Source organism: Pleurodeles waltl, chromosome 6, assembly GCF_031143425.1.
Source record: "Pleurodeles waltl isolate 20211129_DDA chromosome 6, aPleWal1.hap1.20221129, whole genome shotgun sequence".
Classification (NCBI taxonomy): domain Eukaryota; kingdom Metazoa; phylum Chordata; class Amphibia; order Caudata; family Salamandridae; genus Pleurodeles; species Pleurodeles waltl.
The window spans coordinates 1,251,170,009-1,251,191,423 of NC_090445.1; positions in this window are offsets into that span (position 1 = coordinate 1,251,170,009).

Below are 21,415 nucleotides of genomic sequence, written 5' to 3' on the forward strand. Positions count from 1 at the left end.
TCCTCTCCCTGTGCAGAACCTACACCAGAGGAGCTGGCAGCAAACACTGCTGAGCTTTTGGGTGCAAGGGGGCCTGCTAGGGAAGAGCTGAGTATGGCACAGCAGACCTGTCCCATACTAGAGGGTTTGAGACAGCAGGCTGTCAAGCAGCAGAATGGGGATGTCAGTGATAGCCATAAGGTGTATTGGGAAGACAACCTCCTGTATACTGAATCAAGGGACCTAAACCGGGAGCTGCCAGGAGATTGGTCATCCCTTTGCAATACAGAGGGGTTCTTCTTACCTTGGCACATGACATTCCCTTGGCTGGGCATTTGGGCCAAAGTAAAACTTGGGACAGGCTTGTTCCCCTGTTTCACTGGCCTCATATGTCAGAGGACACTAAAGAGTTTTGTCGCTCTTGTGTGACCAGCCAAGCCAGTGGCAAGAGTGGTGGCACTCCAAAGGACCCCTCAATTCCACTCCCAGTGGTTGGGGTGCCCTTTGAAAGGGTAGGGGTTGACATAGTTGGCCCCCTTAACCCTCCAACAGCTTCAGGCAATAGGTTCATCCTTGTGGTAGTGGACCATGCCAGTAGGTATTCTGAAGCCATCCCCTTAAGGACCACTACAGCTCCTGCAGTGGCAAAGGCCCTCCTGGGAATCTTTTCCAGAGTGGGCTTCCCTAAGGAAGTGGTGTCAGACAGAGGTAGTAACTTCATGTCTGCATACCTCAAAGCAATGTGGAAAGAGTGTGGTGTGAGATATAAGTTCACTACTCCTTATCATCCACAAACAAATGGTCTGGTTGAGAGGTTTAATAAAGCTCTCAAAGGTATGATAATAGGACTCCCTGAAAAACTCAGAAGGAGATGTGATGTCCTGTTACCTTGCCTCCTTTTTGCTTCCATGGAGGTACCCCAAAAAGGAGTGGGCTTTAGCTCCTTTGAACTCCTCTTTGGGCACCCGGTGAGAGGTCCCCTTGCACTTTTTAAGGAGGGTTGGGAGCAACCTTTAAAAGCTCCTAAACAGGACATTGTGGACTATGTACTTGGCCTAAGATCACAAATGGCTGAGTACATGAAAAAGGGCAGTAAAAACCTTCAGGCCAGCCAGGAGCTGCAAAAGCAATGGTATGACCAGAAGGCTGCCCTGAATCAGTACCACGCAAGACAGAAGATGTGGGTATTAGAGCCTGTGGCCCCAAGAGCACTCCAGGACAAATGGAGTGGACCCCATCTCATTGTTGAGAAAAAGGGTGAGGTTACCTACTTGGTAGACCTTGGCACTGCCAGGAGTCCCCTTAGGGTGCTCCATGTCAACCGCCTGAAACCCTACTATGACAGGGCTGATCTCACCCTGCTCATGGCAACTGATGAGGGACAGGAAGAAGAGAGTGACCCTATCCCTGATCTCTTCTCCACCACTGAAGCTGATGGCTCAGTAGAGGGAGTAGTACTGGCAGATTGTCTTACTGCTGAGCAGAAAGATAACTGTGTAAATCTTTTAAGTCAGTTATCTGAACTATTCTCACTGATACCAGGTACCACTACTTGGTGTGAGCATATACTCAACACTGGAGACAGTTTACCTGTCAAACGTAAAGTTTATAGGCAGCCTGACCATGTCAGGAACTGCATTAAACAAGAGGTTCAGAAAATGTTAGACTTAGGAGTGATTAGCCTTCAGAAAGCCCATGGGCTAGGCCAGTGGTGCTGGTTCCAAAACCTCACAGTAAGGATGATAAAAGAGAGATCAGGTTTTGTGTTGACTATAGAGGGCTCAACCAAGTACCCAAAACAGATGCTCACCCTATACCCAGGGCAGATGAGCTGATTGGTAGACTGGCTTCTGCCAAGTATCTGAGCACGTTTGACTTAACTGCAAGGTATTGGCAGATTAAGTTATCATAAGATGCAAAACCTAAAACTGCATTCTCAACCATTGGAGGGCACTATCAATTTACTGTGATGCTCTTTGGTCTGAAGAATGCACCTGCCACTTTCCAAAGGTTGGTGAGCACAGTCCTGCAAGGGTTGGAAGCTTTTAGTGCAGCATATCTGGATGATATAGCTGTCTTTAGCTCCACCTGGGATGATTACCTGGTCTACCTGTGGAAAGTTGTGGAGGCCCTGCAGAAGGCAGGCCTCACTATCAAGGCCTCAAAGTGCCAGATAGGGCAGGGGAAAGTGGTTTATCTGGGCCACCTGGTAGGTGGGGAACAGATTGCACCACTGCAGGGGAATATCCAGACCATTATAGAATGGGCTTCCCTACAACTCAAACCCAGGTGAGAGCCTTTTTAGGCCTCACAGGGTACTATATGAGGTTTATTAAGAATTATGGCTCCATTGCAGCTCCTCTTAATGACCTCACTAGTAAAAAGATGCCTAAAAAGGTATTGTGGACAGCTAGCTGTCAAAACGCTTTTGATGAGCTCAAACAGGCCATGTGCTCTGCACCTGTCCTAAAAAGCCCTTACTACTCCAAAAAGTTCATAGTCCAGACTGATGCTTCTGAATTGGGGGTTGGGGCAGTGCTATCACAGCTTAATACTGAGGGCCAGGATCAACCTGTTGCTTTTATCAGCAGAAGGTTGACCCCTAGAGAAAAGCGTTGGTCTGCCATAGAGAGGGAGGCCTTGGCTGTGGTCTGGACACTGAAAAAGTTGAGACCATACTTGTTTGGTACTCACTTTATTGTACAGACAGACCACAAACCTCTACTTTGGCTAAAATGAAAGGTGAAAACCCTAAGTTGTTGAGGTGGTCCATATCCCTACAGGGAATGAACTATACAGTGGAACATAGACCTGGGAGTACCCACTCCAATGCACATGGACTCTCCAGACTTTTCCACTTAGACAATGAAGACTCATCTGGGAAAGGTTAGCCTTAATGTCCTTCGTTTGGGGGGGGAGGTTGTATAGGAAAGGACCATCTTGCCTGGCATGTTACCCCCATTTTTAATGTATGTATGTTAGTTTTTGCCTGTGTCACTGGGATCCTGCTAGCCAGGACCCCAGTGCTCACAAAGTGTGCCCTGTATGTGTTCCCTGTGTGGTGCCTAACTATATCACTGAGGCTCTGCTAACCAGAACCTCAGTGTTTATACTCTCTCTGATTTTAAAATTGTCACTGCAGGCTAGTGACCAATTTTACCAATTCTGATTGGCACACTGGAACATCCTTATAATTCCCTAGTACATGGTACCAGGTACCCAGGGTATTGGAGTTCCAGGAGATCCCTATGGGCTGCAGCATTACTTTTGCCACCCATAGGGAGCTCAGACAATTCTTACACAGGACTGCCACTGCAGCCTGAGTGAAATAACGTCCACGTTATTTCACAGCCATTTTACACTGCACTTAAGTAACCTATAAGTCGCCTATATGTCTAACCCTCACTTTGTGAAGGGTAGGTGCAACGTTACTTAGTGTGAGGGCACCCTGGCACTAGCCAAGGTGCCCCCACATTGTCCAGGGCAATTTCCCCGGACTTTGCGAGTGCGGGGACACCATTACACGCTTGCACTACATATAGGTCAATACCTATATGTAGCGTCACCATGGTAACTCTGAACATGGCCATGTAACATGTCTATGATCATGGAATTGCCACCCCAATATCATTCTGGTATTGGGGGGACAATTCCATGCATCCCTGGGTCTCCAGCACAGAGCCCGGGTACTGCCAAACTAACTTTCCGGGGTTTTCTCTGCAGCTACCGCTGCTGCCAATTCTCAGACAGGTTTCTGCCCCCTGGGGCCTGGGCAGCCCAGTCCTAGGAAGGCAGAACAAAGGATTTCCTCTGAGAGAGGGTGTTACACCCTCTCACTTTGGAAATAGGTGTTAAGGGCCTGGGAGGAGTAGCCTCTCCTGGCCTCTGGAAATGCTTTGAAGGGCATAGATGGTGCCCTCCTTGCATAAGCCAGTCTACACCGGTTCAGGGATCCCCCAGCCCTGCTCTGGTGTGAAACTGGACAAAGGAAAGGGGAGTGACCACTCATCTGACCAGCACCTCCCAGGGGAGGTTCCCAGAGCTCCTCCAGTGTGTCCCAGACCTCTGCCATCTTGGATGCAGAGGTGTGAGGGCACAATGGAGAGCTCTGAGTGGCCAGTGCCAGCAGGTGACGTCAGAGACCCCTCCTGATAGGTGCTTACCTTTCTCTGTAGCCAATCCTCCTGTGAGGGCTATTTAGGGTCTCTCCTGTGGGTAACTCACCTGATAACGAATGAAAGAGCTCACCAGAGTTCCTCTGCACTTCCCCCTTCAGCTTCTGCCAAGGATCAACCACTGACTGCTCCAGGACACCTGCAAAACCGCAACAAAGTAGCAAGAAGACTACCAGCAACATTATAGCACCTCATCCTGCCGGCTTTCTCGACTGTTTCCTGGTGGTGCATGCTCTGAGCCCTGTCTGCCTTCACCCTGCACTGGAAGCCAAGAAGAAATCTCCCGTGGGTAGACGGAATCTTCCCCAGCCAACGCAGGCACCAAACTTCTGCATCACCGGTCCTTTGGGTCCCCTCTCATCTTGACGAGCGTGGTCCCTGGAACACAGGAGCTGGATCCAAGTGTCCCCGACAGTCCAGTGGCCCTTCTGTTCAAATTTGGTGGAGGTAAGTCCTTGCCTCCCCACGCCAGACAGTAATCCTGTGTACTGCGTGAACTGCAGCTGTTAGGGCTTCCGTGCACTTTTGCAAGATTTCCTTTGTGCACAGCCTAGCCCAGGTCCCCAGCACTCCATCCTGCATTGCCCTACTCGCTGAGTTGGACTCCGAATTTGTGGGACTCCCTTTTGTTGTGCTGAGTCGACCGTCGTGCTCAGATCTTCTGAATGCCTGTTAAGGTGCTTCTGCAGGTGCTGCCTGCTTCTGCATGGGCTCTCCGTGTTGCTGAGCGCCCCCTCTGTCTCCTCCCCAAAGGGGCGACCTCCTGGTCCTTCCTGGGCCCTGGCAGCACCCAAAACCTTCAACCGCGACTCTTGCAGCTAGCAAGGCTTGTTTGTGGTCTTTCTGCATGGAAACAACTCTGCATTCTCCAGCACGCCGTAGGACATCTTCTGACTAAAGGAGAAGTTGCTGGCACCTTCTGTTGTTGCAGAATCTTTGGCTTCTTCCACCCAGAGGCAGCCCTTTTGCACCTTCATCCGGGGTTTAGTGGGCGTGACTCTTGGACTTGGTCCCCTTCCTTTACAGGTCCTCAGGTCCAGTAATCCGTCTTCAGTGCTTTGCAGTCAGTTGTTGTCCTTGCAGAATCCCCTATCTCGACTTTACTGTCTTTCTGGGGTAGTAGGGTAACTTTATTCCTCCTTTTCAGGGTCTTGGGGTAGGGTATCTTGGACACCCTTAGTGTTTTCTTACATTCCCTGCGACCCTCTACACACTACGCTAGGCCTGGGATCCATTTGTGGTTCACATTCCACTTTTGGAGTATATGGTTTGTGTTGCCCCTAGGCCTATTTTTCCCTATTGCATTCTATTGTGTTCTACAGTGTTTGCACTATTTTCTAACTGTTTACTTACCTGATTTTGGCTATGTGTGTATATTTTGTGTATATTACTTAGCTCCTAAGGGAGTATATCCTCTGAGATACTTTTGGCATATTGTCACTAAAATAAAGTACCTTTATTTTTAGTAACTCTGAGTATTGTGTTTTCTTGCGATAGAGTGCTAAGTGATATAAGTGGTATAGTAGGAGCTTTGCATGTCTCCTAGTTCAGCCTAAGCTGCTCTGCTATAGCTACCTCTATGAGCCTAAGCTGCTAGAACACCTCTAATCTACTAATAAGGGATAACTGGACCTGGCATAATGTGTAAGTACCACAAGGTATCCACTATAAGCCAGGCCAGCCTCCTACACAGGTGAGTAGGCAGATGACATGCATGGATATTTCTGATGGTGGTGAATGCCTGTGTGCATGTGTGGTCGGTATGTAACTGCACAGCCATAGAATGTGTGGCAAGTACCTTGAGTGAGGTGGTGAAATGATGTTGTGAAGTGTCCGTCCCATAGGGGACGAATAGTCAGCGGTATCACATAGCCATTTTCTGAACTCTGTTTTTCTTTTCTGTGTGTCCCCTACAGGTCAGCGCCCATCAGCAGAGGGCACTCTGGCAGGCCATCACCAGGGAGGTCTGGACCCTGGAGGTCTACAACTGGCAGAGCTCCCACTACAGGAAGCGGTGGGAGGACCTACAGCTCTGGGCCAGGAAGACCTGTGAGGCCCAGCTAGGGAAGTGCTCCCAAAGAGGAAGGGGTGCCCATCGGGCCCTGACCCCCCTAATAGGCCGCATTTTGACGGTGGCATATCCAGACTTGGATGGGCGCTTGAAGGCTGCACAGTAGCCACAAGGGGGTGAGTGTCAACACCATATCATGCATCTTTGATGGATGTCTGAGGGTGCTGTAGGATGTATGATGTCTAGTGCCAGGTACTCTGACAGGTGTCTAACAGCAATCCAGCCCCCATGGGCACTGAGATGATTAGGGGAAGGTCTGCAGTTCACCAGGTCCTTGTGTCATCTGGGAGAAGAGTTTTATGCTAGGGTTGTGGCCACTAGTCGGGGCATAGGGATGACTATAGTTGTAGGTGCTGCATGTTGGTGTATAAGCTGGGTGGACCAAATTTGTACATCCATTCAGGTATTTACAGATATCTCTCATGTTTTGTCTCCCCACCCCTGTACTCTTGTGTTGTCTGGGTACATCAGCATCATACGGGGAGGGAGCAGTGGCACTGGTGAGTGGGGATGCAGTGGCCCACAGTTCCAAGGAGGCAGAGTCTACCAACGCCAAGGGAATCAGTGGGTTGGAGGGTGAGGGGGTTACCACGGGGAGTCTACTACCACTGGCGGTAGTGAATATGATACCTCCTCCTATGGGAGCTCCTTGGTGGTTGCCGATCCTAGTGGGCCAACCAATTATTTGTCATCTTCCGCCACCCCAATACCATCACCACCCTCCTAGTTGCTCCCCACCCAGTTGCCCATGCCCGCTCACCCAGAAGCATGGGCGTCCACTTCGCCCTAGGCACTCATCGCCTGCCCCGTCAGCACTGCTGCCCTCATGGAGGAGGCTATTGACCTCCTGAGGACCATCTCTGTAGGGCAGACAACCATTGTGAATGACATCCAGGGGCTAGCATCACAGATGGAGCAGTGCAATGCATATCTGGAAGGCATTCACAGTGCCATATCTGGACTACAAAGATCTCTTCAGGCTCTGGTCTTCTCTTTGACGGCAGCCAGTGTCCCTGTCCTTTCCGTCCCACCTCCAACCACCTCTGCCCCTTCCAGCACCCCACTCCCTTCACCCATCCCAAGCACACGTTCAGACAGCCATGCACACACCTCAACACACAAAAAACATACACAGAAAAACAAGCACATTTCCCACCACAGGAATACACACAGCCAACATTCAAAGGCACACACAACAACATACAGAGACCCCAGTGTAGGAGGCTGGCCTGACTTATAGTGGGTACCTGATGGTACTTACACCTTGTGCCACGTCCAGTTATCCCTTATTAGTAGATTAGTAGTGTTCTAGCAGCTTAGGCTGATAGAGGTAGCTATAGCAGAGCAGCTTAGGCTGAACTAGGAGACATGCAAAGCTCCTACTATACCACTCATATCATATAGCACTATATCATAAGAAAACACAATACTCAGAGTTACTAAAAATAAAGGTACTTTATTTTAGTGACAATATGCCAAAAGTATCTCAGAGGATATACTCCCTTAGGAGGTACGTAATATACACAAAATATACACACAAACCAAAATCAGGTAGGTAAAACACTTAGAAAAGTATTGCACACACTGTAGTAAGTAAGTTTATTGATACGGTTAATTAAAACCATCACAATTCCAAAAATGCATAATAATATAAATACTTTGCCTATTCAATATTTATAAAAAACATAAAAGCTTATTTAGACTAAAACACATCATGATTAAAGAGTTGTGCAATCTAAAATGTTCTCCACTAATTCCAACCTTGGTCTTGAACTTAACTTTAGGATTTTCTTGCTCCCTTGCGAACACAATAATAGTAAATGAGTGAAGCCGAGTGAGAATCCTACGTTATAGCCCTTGCACACTCGCTTCGACTTTGTTCACTAATTCTTTCTGGGCCTGTTCCATGAATTTAGTCCCTCGGCAAGAAAACGGGATCGAAAGTCCACTAAGCCAGCTAATCATAGCCGGTCTGCATGAGCGTAAGTTCAGTGTCTTAAAAATGTTTTTCAAATATAATGTCCTGTGGCTTAGCAAAGCCGGGCATGCACGGAAAATGTGTTCTAATGGCTCTTTTCTGTACCCAAACAGTCGACAGGAGTGTGTCGGTTCCTGCTGTTTTCATGAATGGACCATATCCTTTGTTTCCATCAACCCAAAGTGAAAAAGCATGAACCGATGTTTCAGCGACTGGTTGAGGGTTGCTGCTAGATATTCCTGTGCCCGTAAAGTTTTGTATGATGTTATTATGGTCCAGGCATGCTGTCTGCTTGCCAATTTCTGTTTGTCAGAAATTAAAGATTTCTTCTTAGTGACTGCATTTGCCTTCCGAACGAACTCCTTTTTGTCCGTGTTCCGGTCCCAGGCTTCTAGCAGCCCTAGTACATTAATGCAGTTGTTTAAGTGATGACTCCAGGTGCTTTTGTCATTATGACGCTGTTGCTCTTCAATTTCCATCCAACATAGGTTGTTTAGAGTACCAGACTCAGCTGCACGCATCCTCCAGCATAGTTTAATGAAGGCACATCTACTCTGATATTCATAGTTTTTCAGACCCAATTCCAAACGGACCTGAGCTGGATATGCTGATCGTGGTATCCGTAAAACTGTTTTGTAGGCCTTCGTCTGGACTTGATTGAGAAAAACTGCCTCCTTCCCCAACATGATTTCGGCGCCATAGGTGATGGTGGGCATTAGTCGCGCTGCCATGACAGCAAGCAGGTGAGTGTATGAAGGACAGCTCAGTTTTTGTTTTAATACTTTAAAACCATAGGTGAGTGAGAGGGCTTTTGCTTGAGCGACAGCAAGCTGCGGCTTAAAAGTCAAGAGACGGTCCATAGTGAATCCCAAGTACTGATATATGGGTGCAGCCTCCACCCAGGATCCGTTTATGAACCATGAAGCAGATTTAAACTTCCTGTCGACTAGGCGGACAACCTTAGTTTTACTTAAATTCAATTCTAGGCCTTGCATTTTTATGTATGTGTAAAATGCGTCAATGCTATGCTGTAGCCCAACAGGTGTTTGGCTGAGTAAAACTATGTCGTCTGTGTACTGTAGCCATGCAATTCCTTTCTTGGCCAAGACTGGCGGGTGGCTATTTGCAGGAGCTAGAGCCTCGGCTAAATCTGCAAGATATAAGTTAAACAGCGTGGGGGCCAATACACACCTTTGTTTAAGTCCTTTTGCTGTTGATGTTCTGTTGGTGCGGTGGCTGCCCTCTCCGATTTTTACTTGCGCCCAAGTACCCGTGTACAAGTCCATCATAGTGCCAAGAAGGATGCATGGTAAGCCCCAACTTTTCAGTTTCTCCGATAGGCGGTTTTTTGGTACACAATCAAATGCTGCCTTTAAATCTATGAAGCAGGCAAGTAGCCTTTTTTTCTTAAGCCTGGCTTTATTTCCCAGCAAAGCCAGGGTTGCCAGGTTGGTGGAAGCACCCATGCCAGCTCTAAAGCCTGTCTGGCATTGTGGAATTAATTGTCTATCATGAATCCATTCTACTAGTTGTTGCAGTAGACAGGATGCATAGAGTTTTGCTTCCACGTCTATCAATGCGAGTAGTCTGTAGTTTGAAGGATTTGCAGGGTTCCCTGCTTTACATATGGGGTGTATTATGCTGCCTTTCCATGCATCTGGGAGACCCTTGTTGCCCGGAGATCATTGAAGAGCAGCGCCAAATAATACGCCCAGAATGAAGGGTCTCCCCTAAACAAGGCGTTCGGGATACCGTTCTGACCAGCTGCCCCTTCCATTTTTAGTTTCTTAATAAGGCTTGTCAGCATTTCTATATCAATGGTCATTAGTGCATGCTTTCCTTTGCTTCCGTTTGGAATTAAGTCTGTTTGCGTTGTCACTCGGAAGCCAAGATTAATCTTGCTTGAGTCATTGGCTATTTGTGTGGCCTCCTCCTTCACGTGATGCTCTGGGAGTGAGAACATTGTCTGTATGTGGGCTTCCCAGGTGGCTGCATCGATGCCTGCATTTGTGTGTCGATTTTTTCCCTTAGTTAGTCCATTTATTAGTTCCCAGAACTTTTTATTATTTTTCTGTTTGTTGGACATAAGCAACTTGGTCCACAGGTCCTCGTAGTAACTCTGTTTTGCCATCCAGCAGTTTTTCTTATATTTGGCTCTTCATTCAGAAAGCCTTGTGTCATCAGAGTTCCCCCCCCAGTGTACGTCCTTTAAGACTTTTTTTAGTTCTCTCGAGACTTGATTTTTCTGATTACGCAGTGTCCCATTGAACCATGGCTTTTCTCCTATGTGACTCTTTACTTTATTTTTTGACTCTATGACCGAAATTGGGAGACGTTTTTTGATAGAAAATGTATTGATTAGGGAATCACACAAGTACATCCAGGCGATCACTCGCTCTCCTTGTGGGTGGTCTACTAGTTCCTGCGCTCTTAGCGAATCTTTGAGCTCTTTTGTTGTGCCTGCACTGCGATAAACTACTTCCATTACTTTGTCGAGGCCTGGCCCCTTCCATTTCAGTTTTTTTGTATCATGAGTCACTGGGGCTGAAATTATGATATTAGCGGTGGGAAGCTGATTCCATTCATTCCAGATCATAATAAGTTGTGGAAAGTGATAGCTCTCAGTGCGTTGTTGGATCCTATATGCTGAGACCAGCGTTAATGCTTTTCGTTTATTAATGTAAAGTCAATATTGGATTTTTTTGTGCCGCTTGAAAAAGTCACTTGTGTGGATGAGGCGTCATCAGGGAGAGGCGATAGGCAGCGCAACCCCAAGGTTTCGAACTTAGTATATGTGCATGTTCTGTTGGGGTATTTTGTGCTGCCTTTTCTCAAATCATAGTTGAAGTCACCAGACAAAATAAGTATTGCGTCCTTGTTTTATTTCTGCAGCATTTTTCAAATACTGGTCAATCTTTCAATGTTTCCACTGTTTTGAGTTTTGTTAGGATGCATATATACGTTAATCAGTAGTAAAGTTCTGTTGTTGCCTGGTGGCGCCTGATGTTCCAATTTTATTGGTAGCAGCCAGTCAATTCTCAGGTCGACCTGTTTGATCACCCAGTTGATTTTTGTGGAGCAATACATTGTAAGTCCCCCCTTGGGGTGTCCATGTTTTTGCACTTGTTTGGCAGAGACGTCTATCCCAGAATAACCCGAGATTTGTATCGGCTCTATGCACCGTGTTTCCTGCAACATGACAATTTCAAACTGCTGAAGGAAACTCAGGGCCGCCCTGTCGGTAACCAGATTTTTTTAATCGTGGGTGTTCCAGGAGCAAATATGGATGTATTCTGGGTTTTCGTCAGGACCATTTATGATTGTTGCCTTTTAAATTTTGCCTTCCAGCCTGTTTGACTGTTGAAGAAGTGTCAATGAAGATCTGTTGGTACGTGACGGGGTGGAGCATGCTTTGGTGCTTTACGATTGTTATGTGGTCCCAACTGCTTGGGGAGGGTACTTTCCTTTTAGAATTGAGCCGCCCTTCTTTTGTTGCGGTACCAAAAGGTTAGGGTATCTTGACGGTTCTGGTTTTTGCAGGACGATGCCCCAAGTACTAAACATGTCTTGAGGTACCAAAATTTGATCAATGATGGCTGACGTAGCCCAGGATGTCAGTGTTGCCTCTTTGTCTTTATTGTTTGGATGTGGGGAAAACTCCACAGTCATCAGTTCTGTCGTTGAAATGTGAGCCAGGGGCAAAATCACATTTATTAACTTCAGTATAGTATCTCTATTTAGAATGTCAAAAGCCCCCTTCGAGTTATAGCAAGGAATGAAAAGTAATTTGTTTTCCTCTGAGGCCGCATTGTCCTGCGTAATCTGGTGTTCTGGGATTCTTTTTTGTGCCGTGCTGTTTGTGCAATCGTCTGACCAAGGATGGTAGCTATGATCTAGAGTCTGCTTGTTGTTACCTGCAAGTTGATTTGTTAAGTAGTGCAAACACTGTAGAACACAATAGAATGCAATAGGAGAAATTTGGCCTAGGGGCAACACAAACCATATACTCCAAAAGTGCAATGCGAACATGGACCCCAAGCCTAGTGTACTGTGTAGAGGGTCGCTGGGAGTGTAAGAAAACACTAAGGGTGTCCAAGATACCCCACCCCAAGACCCTGAAAAGTAGGAATAAAGTTCCCCTACGACCCCAGAAAGACATCAAAGTCGAGATAGGGGATTCTGCAAAGACAACAACTGACGGCAAGACACTGAAGACGGATTACTGGACCTGAGGACCTGTAAAGGAAGGGGACCAAGTCCAAGAGTCACGCAAGTGTCCAGGGGGGGCAGGAGCCCACTAAACCCCAAATGAAGGTGCAAAAGGGCTGCCTCTCGGTGGGGGAAGCCAAAGAGTCTGCAACAACGGAAGGTGACAGGAACTTCTCCTTTCGTCAGAAGATGTCCCACGGCGTCTTGGAGGGTGCATAGTTGTTTCCACGCAGAAAGACCACAAACAAGCCTTGCTAGCTGCAAGAGTCACGGTTGAGGATTTTGGGTGCTGCCATGGCCCAGGAAGGACCAGGAGGTCACCCCTTGGAGGAGGAAACAGAGAGGGTACTCAGCAACACAGAGAGCCCATGCAAAAGCAGGCAGCATCTGCAGAAGCACCTGAACAGGCATTCAGAAGATCTGAGTACGGCAGTCATCTCAGCACAACAAAAGAGGGTCCCACGAAGTCGGAGTCCAACTCAGTGAGTTGGGCAATACAGGATGGAGTGCTGGGGACCTGGGCTATGCTGTGCATGAACGAGGTCTCGCAAAAGCGCACAGGAGCCATAGCAGCTGCAGTTCACGCAGTACACAGGATTACTGTCTGGCGTAGGGAGGCAAGGACTTACCTAAACCAAATTTGGACAGAAGGGTTAATGGACTGTCTGGGACACTTGAATCCAGATCCTGTGTTACAGGGACCATGCTCGTCAAGATGAGAGGGGACCCAGAGGACCGGTGATGCAGAGGTTTTGTGCCTGCGTTAGCAGGGGGAAGATTCCGTCAACCCACAGGAGATTTCTTCTTGGCTTCCAGGGCAGGGTGAAGGCAGACCTGCCCTCAGAGCATGCACCACCAGGAAACAGTCGAGAAAGCTGGCAGGGTGAGGCGCTACAATGTTGCTCGTAGTCTTCTTGCTACTTTGTTGTGGTTTTGCAGGCGTCCTGGAGCAGCCAGCGGTCGATCCTTGGCAGAAGTCAAAGAGAGAAGTGCAGAGGAACTCTGGTGAGCTCTTGCATTCGTTATCTGGTGAGAAACCCACAGGAGAGACCCTAAATAGCCCTCAGAGGAGGATTGGCTACCTAACCAGGTAAGAGCCTATCAGAAGGGGTCTCTGACGATACCTGCTGCCACTGTTCACTCAGAGGTCTCCATTGTGCCCTCACACCTCTGCATTCAAGATGGCAGAGGTCTGGGCACACTGGAGGAGCTCTGGGCACCACCCCTGGGGTGGTGATGGACAGGGGAGTAGTCACTCTCTTTTCCTTTGTCCAGTTTCGCGCCAGAGCAGGAGCTGGGGGCTCCCTGAACCGGTGTAGACTGGCTTATGCAAGGAGGGCACCATCTGTGCCCTTCAAAGCATTTCCAGAGGCTGGGGGAGGCTATTCCTCCCCAACCCTTAACACCTATTTCCAAAGGGAGAGGGTGTAACACCCTCTCTCAGAGGAAATCCTTTGTTATGCCTTCCTGGGACTGGGCTTCCCAGACCCCAGGAGGGTAGAAACCTGTCTGAGGCTTGGAAGCAGTAGCCGCAGAGAAAACCCCAGAGAGCTAGCTTGGCAGTACCCGGGTTCCATTATGGAGCCCCGGGGATGCATGGAATTGTCCCCCCAATGCCAAAATGGTATTGGGGTGACAATTCCATGATTCTAGACATGCTACATGGCCATGTTCGGAGTTACCATTGTAAAGCTACACATAGGTATTGACCTATATGTAGTTCACGCGTGTAATGGTGTCCCTGCACTCACAAAGTCTGGGAAATTTGCTCTGAGCAATGTGGGGGCACCTTGGCTAGTGCCAGGGTGTCCTCACACTAAGTAATTTTGCACCTAACCTTCACTAAGTGAGGGTTAGACATATAGGTGACTTATAAGTTACTTAAGTGCAGTGTAAAATGGCTGTGAAATAACGTGGACGTTATTTCACTCAGGCTGCAGTGGCAGTCCTGTGTAAGAATAGTCTGAGCTCCCTATGGGTGGCAAAAGAAATGCTGCAGCCCATAGGGATCTCCTGGAGCCCCAAAACCCTGGGTACCTAGATACCATATACTAGGGAATTATAAGGGTGTTCCAGTGTGCCAATCAGAATTGGTAAAATTAGTCACTAGCCTGCAGTGACAATTTTAAAAACAGAGAGAGCATAAACACTGAGGTTCTGCAGAGCCTCAGTTATACAGTTAGACACCACACAGGGAACACAAACAGGGCACACTTTATGAGCACTGGGGTTCTGGCTAGCAGGATCCCAGTGACACAGGCAAAAACAAACATACATATAAGTAAAAAATGGGGGTAACATGCCAGGCAAGATGGTACTTTCCTACATCCAGTGTGTCCATCTCTCCCGCCTACCTGTCTGTCACCTCAAAATGCACACTCACAAGCACTGCACCCTCATTTACTGTTGCTACCCCCATTCTTGTAGTCACCACAACATCAGACATCCAGTCATGCACCCCAGACACCGCGCCTGCACTCAACACAACGACAATGACTGACACAGGCAGCACACTCACCAGACCTGCAGACACGCAGGCAACATCCATGTACACTGGCAGCCTGTCTTGTCCCACTGTGTCCACCCCCCTCCTCCCAAAACACTCAAACGTTCCCAGTCAACCACCCAACACACATCCACCACACATACTGTACAGGCACCTGCATCCACGTCCAGAACACCTACACCAGTAAAAAGCACTCCCTCTACCTCCACTCCCACCCCTTCCTCCATATCCACCCCAACTGCCCCTAAAAAACTCTTCCTGTCCCGTGTTGACCTTTTCAAACCCACTGGCCCACCTGTCCCATCCCTAAACGTGCCCACCTCCTTGGCCTGTCCTCCCGTTCCACGTCAAAGTCCCCCCCAGTCGCCCTTCCCATTCCCCTGCCCCTTCCCCAGTGAGCAAGAAGCCACGTGCTGGCCCAGGTCCTTCTGCCACCCCCCTGTCCAAGCCTGCTCCCCCACCTTCCGAGAGCAAACCCAAACCCCCACCTCCTCCCAAATGTAAGCACAAGCCCCCCCCCCAGATGTAAGTCCCCACCCTCAACCCCCTACCCCTGTTTCCTGAGGTGCCTGACTGCCCCATTGATGTCCCTTTATGGTGAAGTACCATGTTCATAACTGGGAGTCAAGTTCCGCCCATTTGGGCCCTTCAGCCTTTTATCTGTTGGACTGGCCAATGGTCTTATTTGCACATTGAATTTTCCATGAATATTAAAGTTTGAGTGCCCAGTGTTGCTGGCACATTCTGGAGACATGGTTCATCAATTCATTGCGGGGGTGTGGTGTGCACATGTGTGTACTTTGGGCAGGTTATATTGGCCTTGTGTCTGATAAGTACCTCTTGTTCTGGTGTGTATGGCTTGTGATGGTGTGAGGGGTTAGGGGTGTGTTGCATTGGGTATGTAACTGTGCCCTTTCTTCCCTTGTTTAGTAGGTTGCTGTACTTACCGTTGTCGTCTTCATCGGCGGTCATGGTTGTGGAGGTATATGGCAAGGAGCAGCACTGACATGATTTTCAACTCCCTGTCCATGTCTGCGTCGGCGTGTTGTGTGTGCCTACAGTGAGTGTTTCCTTTTATTTGGTTCATTTCCGACAGGCTTTGCGTGGAAGTGGTTCCCGCCCCGGAACTGACGGTGGTCTTGTGCTTCATTATTTGTTGGGTGGGTGGGGCCTTTCCATCGGCCTGTGGGCGGCCTCTTCCGTCGATGTCGGTACTCCTCTGCTGGTGATGGGTGATTTTCACGCTGGCTGTTTTTCATATGCTTCATTAATTGGCGGTCCAGACCACCAGCATGTTGGCGGTCTTTCCCGCCATCTTCATAATGGCCACCTAAATGTCATTCTTTCCGCTCTGACGGCCTCCAACATACTGTGACTGTGGAGGTAAACTCACACGTAGAAATCCACCACTATACAGACAATGACACAAGTCCGCCTGACCAAAGGTCAGTGATAAACTGGTGATAGCAAGACCCACACCATTATGCCAACAGGAATATGCCCACAGTATCATGACCCACAAATCACTGCAGCGGTCATTCAATCGTGGTAAACCATTGGTGGTACATACTGCCACTCTCAAAATACACACACACTTACAAAACTACACCACATTGGACAATTCAAACTACACACACCTGACACACATACGCACACCACTCCCACACACCCAATCTGATATAAAACACACACCCACATCACCCACAACCCCTTACAGTGAAAAAAAAGATAGCAAGCAGAGAGAGACAAGCAAGGAGCACCCACTCAATGAGAGGCACAGAACACAATCACCAATACACCATTCACGCACATCACAGCATACACACAACACATCACCCCACACATCACCCCACACATCCTCACACATGTCACTCGCACCACATCCATGGCACCCCAAAGACACCCCAGGTTTTCTGAGTAGAAGCTAAGGGTCATGGTGGAGGATATCATCTGGGTGCAGCCACTGCTTTGTGGATCACAGGTGCAGCAGACATCCATTGCAAGGAAGATCGAGCTATGACAGAGAATCGTGGTCAGGGTCAATGCCGTGGGAGAGCACCCAAGAACCAGGGATGACATCAGGGGGAAGGTGCGTTCCATGGTTGTAGGACACCAGATTGCTATACAGAGGACTGGCGGTGGACCCCCACCTCCTCCCCCACAACTAACAACATGGGAGAAGCAAGTCTTGGCGATCATGCATCCTGAGGGCCTCGCAGGAGTAGCAGGAGGACTGGCTTCTGGTAAGTCAAATCTGAACTACTTCATCCCCCCACTCTACCTGCATGCCATCACAAACTCCTACCCTTACCCTCCCCCCATCACTCCAACACCTCACATATACCCTACCATCACAACCCACCCATCCCAATACCAAGCCCTGCATGCCACACCAATGCATGGACCGAATCACAGACCTGCATGGACACCCATCACCCCAACATGCGCAGTATACAGACTCACTCAGCACACAAAATCACCACTCACACAAGGGCAAGCCGACAGGGAAATCACAATCATACAGGGAAACACACCCATGCACAATATGGCCCACGCAGATACATTAACAATGCATTTGCATCCCAACAGGACCCTTACTCAACGTCACCGGAGAGGAGGTGCCAGCTACATCCAGTCCCCCCTTGAAGAGGCCCACAATGACGACAGTAGCTCTACACGCCTGGATCAGGATGACCAACCTGGCCCATCAGGGGCCTCTGGACAGTCGGTTCCCCTGACACAGTCCCAACCCACCATAGAGCCTCCCCACTCAGGAAACACCATCACAGCACCCACCCAGCTGGCCCATGCCACTATCCCCAGGACACGTCAATCAGCAGTGTGTCCACCACTACAGGGACCAGGTTACCCCACAAACCCAGGACGATCAGGGACCTGGGGTCAGTGGCAGTGGGCACACGTTTCAGGGGACAGAGGAACAGGACATCAGGGAAGCTGGGAGGACTGCTGTGCGACAGGGGGAGGACAGGTCCAAGGAATCCACTCTCCACGAGGCACTCTCCAACATCCTGGGAGCATATCACCATTTCCAGGAGACGATGGGCCAAATACTGGCCAAGCTGCAGGAGACCCAGTGGCTGCAGGAGGGACAGTACCTGGGGATCAGGGATGACCTAACAAAAATATCCATCATCCTGGTCACCATTGCAGGGGTGCTGGCTGACATGGGCAGGACCATGTGAGAGGCAGTGGCACAACAAAGGGTGCCTGACACTAGCCAAACCGAGGAACAGCCTTCCACCTCCGCCAGCGCTAGTGGATAGGAGGCCCCACCACAGGACCAACAGGCCACCAGCATCCCACCCCCTGCAGAAGGAGAACCACACTGCAAACTGTCCCTGCGATCCAGGCAGAAGACAATAAACATTGCCAAGACCCCCACCAGGAAATAGGACTCTCCTGATAGTCACCCTTCTGTCCCACTCTGTTACCCTGTCCACCTTGAACTGCCATTGCTTCCCTTCCTATGCCCCCTTGGCCAATGCACCTGTGACACCAAGAGATTGGACTTTACCCTGGACTTTCCTCCACCATCACCCCAGCCCCTTGCACATACCCCTATACTTATTAGCACCTAAATAAACACCCTTGAAACAAATACAAATCTGGAGTCAGTCTAATGATTAACAAATGTATTAGTACAACATTATCAAAGCATTGCAACTTATATGTACAGTAAAATATACTACAGGATGACCTTTGGTGGGCAGCAGTACATATAGCAGGAGCCAGAATGGGGCACACAGATCTGAAAATAGCGAATCCAAAGGGAACAGTCAGTGGCCATAGACATAGGGTAAGAGGCTGCCTTGTACAATGTCCAACAGATTACTGAAATGTTAAGTGGAGTTATAGTCTCTTACCTGTGTGTCACTGGAAGTACTGCTGTATTATATTTGTTCTGTTGTCAACATATTCTTCCTCTGCCTCCTCTTCCTCACTGTCCACAGGCTCCACCGCTGCCACAAGACCATCTCCAGGCACATCCTCCTGCAGAAAAGGCACCTGGCGTCTCAAGGCCAGGTTATGCAACATGCAGCATGCAACGATTATCTGGCAAACCTTCTTGGGTGAGTAGTACAGGGAGCCACCTGTCAGATGGAGGCACTGGAACCTGGCCTTTAGGAGGCCAAAGGTTCTTTCTATAATCCTCCTTGTACGCCCATGTGCCTCATTGTAACGTTCCTCTGCCCTTGTCCTGGGATTCCTGACTGGGGTCAGCAGCCATGAGAGGTTCGGGTAACCAGAGTCACCTGAAAATATAGGGCGACAACTGTTAGACACAGACTAACCCTTAGGGGCAATCCCATACCTAGACATCAACATATACTGGGTGGGGACCTTTGGCTCACCTATTAGCTACACCCGGTGCCTCTGGAATTGGCCCATCACTTATGGGATGCTGCTATTCCTCAATATAAAGGCATCATGCACAGAGCCAGGATATTTGGCATTCACATGGGAGATGTACTGGTCTGCCAAACACACTATCTGCACATTCATCGAGTGACATATTTTTCTATTCCTGTAAACTTGTTCATTTCTCCGGGGGGGGGGTGAAATGCTACATGTGTAACATCAATGGCACCAATGATGTTGGGGATATGTCCCAGGGCATAAAAGTCAGCCTACACTGTGGTCACATCCCCCACCTGGGGGAACACGAAGTAGCTGTGCATGTGTTTCAGCAGGGCAGACAATACTCTGGTCAACACATTGGAGAACATTGGCTGAGACATCCCTGATGCCATGGCCACTTTTGTTTGGAAGGAACCACTTGCGAGGAAATGGAGCACTGATAGGACCTGCACTAGAGGGGGGATTCCTGTGGGCTGGCGGATAGCTGACATCAGGTCTGGCTCTAATTGGGCACACAGTTCTTGGATTGTGGCCCAATCAAGTCTGTATGTGATGATAATGTGTCTGTTCTCCATTGTCGCAAGGTCCACCAGGGGTCTGTACACCGGAGGATGCCACCATCTCATATTCTGCCTTAGCGGTTGAAGCCTATGGAAGAGAACGGTGATCAAAGGGTCATATTTCCACATCTATTGCACTAATGTTGAATAATTTACTTTACTGAAGCAGTATGTGAACTCGAGAGTCAGTTGATGTGCCAATGTCTGCTGTGACGCAGTTAGGTGCCATGCCCTGTGCCCCCCTGAAATGGCGGCTGCCTGACCTGTGAGGTGGGACATGTGGAAATTAGGTAATTGCTCTGGCGTTGTGCGCCATCGCAGTAGGCGGTCGATGACCACCGCACAACTTCACATTGGTTATTATTGGGCCCTATGGGTTCCAGGAGCCAATGGCGATGTACGCCGGCGATGATGGTACTCACCGCCACAGACATAACGGCCATTTTCTAACTATTCACTCACTTGATACCTGACCTTCAACAGGAGAGGACCTTCACTATAAGTGCTGCTGTGACCTGTGTCTGAAAGGGACAATGGCTCATGTGTCTGGGGAAAGGGCCCCTGCCTGCTCTGCGGAGGAGTTGGAGAAACTGGTAGATGGGGTCCTACCCCAGTACACACTACTCTACGGTCCTCCAGACAAACAGGTGAGTACATTGTGAGCATGATGTGTGGGCCATGAATGAATAGAGTGCTGTGGATGTAAGCCACATGTTGGGGGGTGCTGAGGCGCCCTGGCCAGAGTGCAGCATGTAAGGTGGTCAGTGTATGTACATGACATGGATGAGTACTGGTGGGCAATGAGTATGACGGTCCGGATGGGTAATTTCCTTTTCTGCTGTCTTGTCCCTCCGGGTCAGCGCCCACCAGAAAAAGGGTATTTGGCGTGCCATCGCCAAGGAGGTGCGAACCCTGGGGGTCTTTCACAGGTGGAGCACCCACTGCTGCAAGAGATGGGAGGACCTGCGCCGCTGGTCAAAGAAGACGGCGAGGCCCAGCTGGGGCTGGCCTCCCAACATGGAAGGGGTGCCGTTGCACCATGACCCCCATGATGTTCTGCATCTTGGGGGTGGCCTATCCGGAGAGGGCATCACAGCAGCCACAAGGGGGTGAGTACTGATTCTGAAAGCTGACTTTCCGTGCGTTAGGAGGTATCTGTGTGGGGGATGTGGGCTGTGGGTGCTCCTAGGCCAGGGCGATCACGGCAGGGTAGGTCCCTTGTTGGGCAGGCTCTGGAGCACTCCTACCCCAATGGTGTAAGTGGCCATCTACTACTAGGCAGGGGCCTGTGTGTTTCTGGTGTGCAGATGCTTGTGTTAGGCATTGTACCCCATGGTCTGTGACCCCTCCTCCCAAAGTACACAAACGCAAGCATCCACCCACCCAACAGGCATTCACCTCACAACAGCATCCAGCCCATGCACCTTCACCCAAACTCAGCAAACAGACACCTCTTACAACCACTCCCACTTCCTCCACTCCCAAACCCTCTCCATCTTCCCATCCCAGTGTGTCTAAAAATCTTTTCCTGGCAAACATTGACCTCTTCCCCCCCGT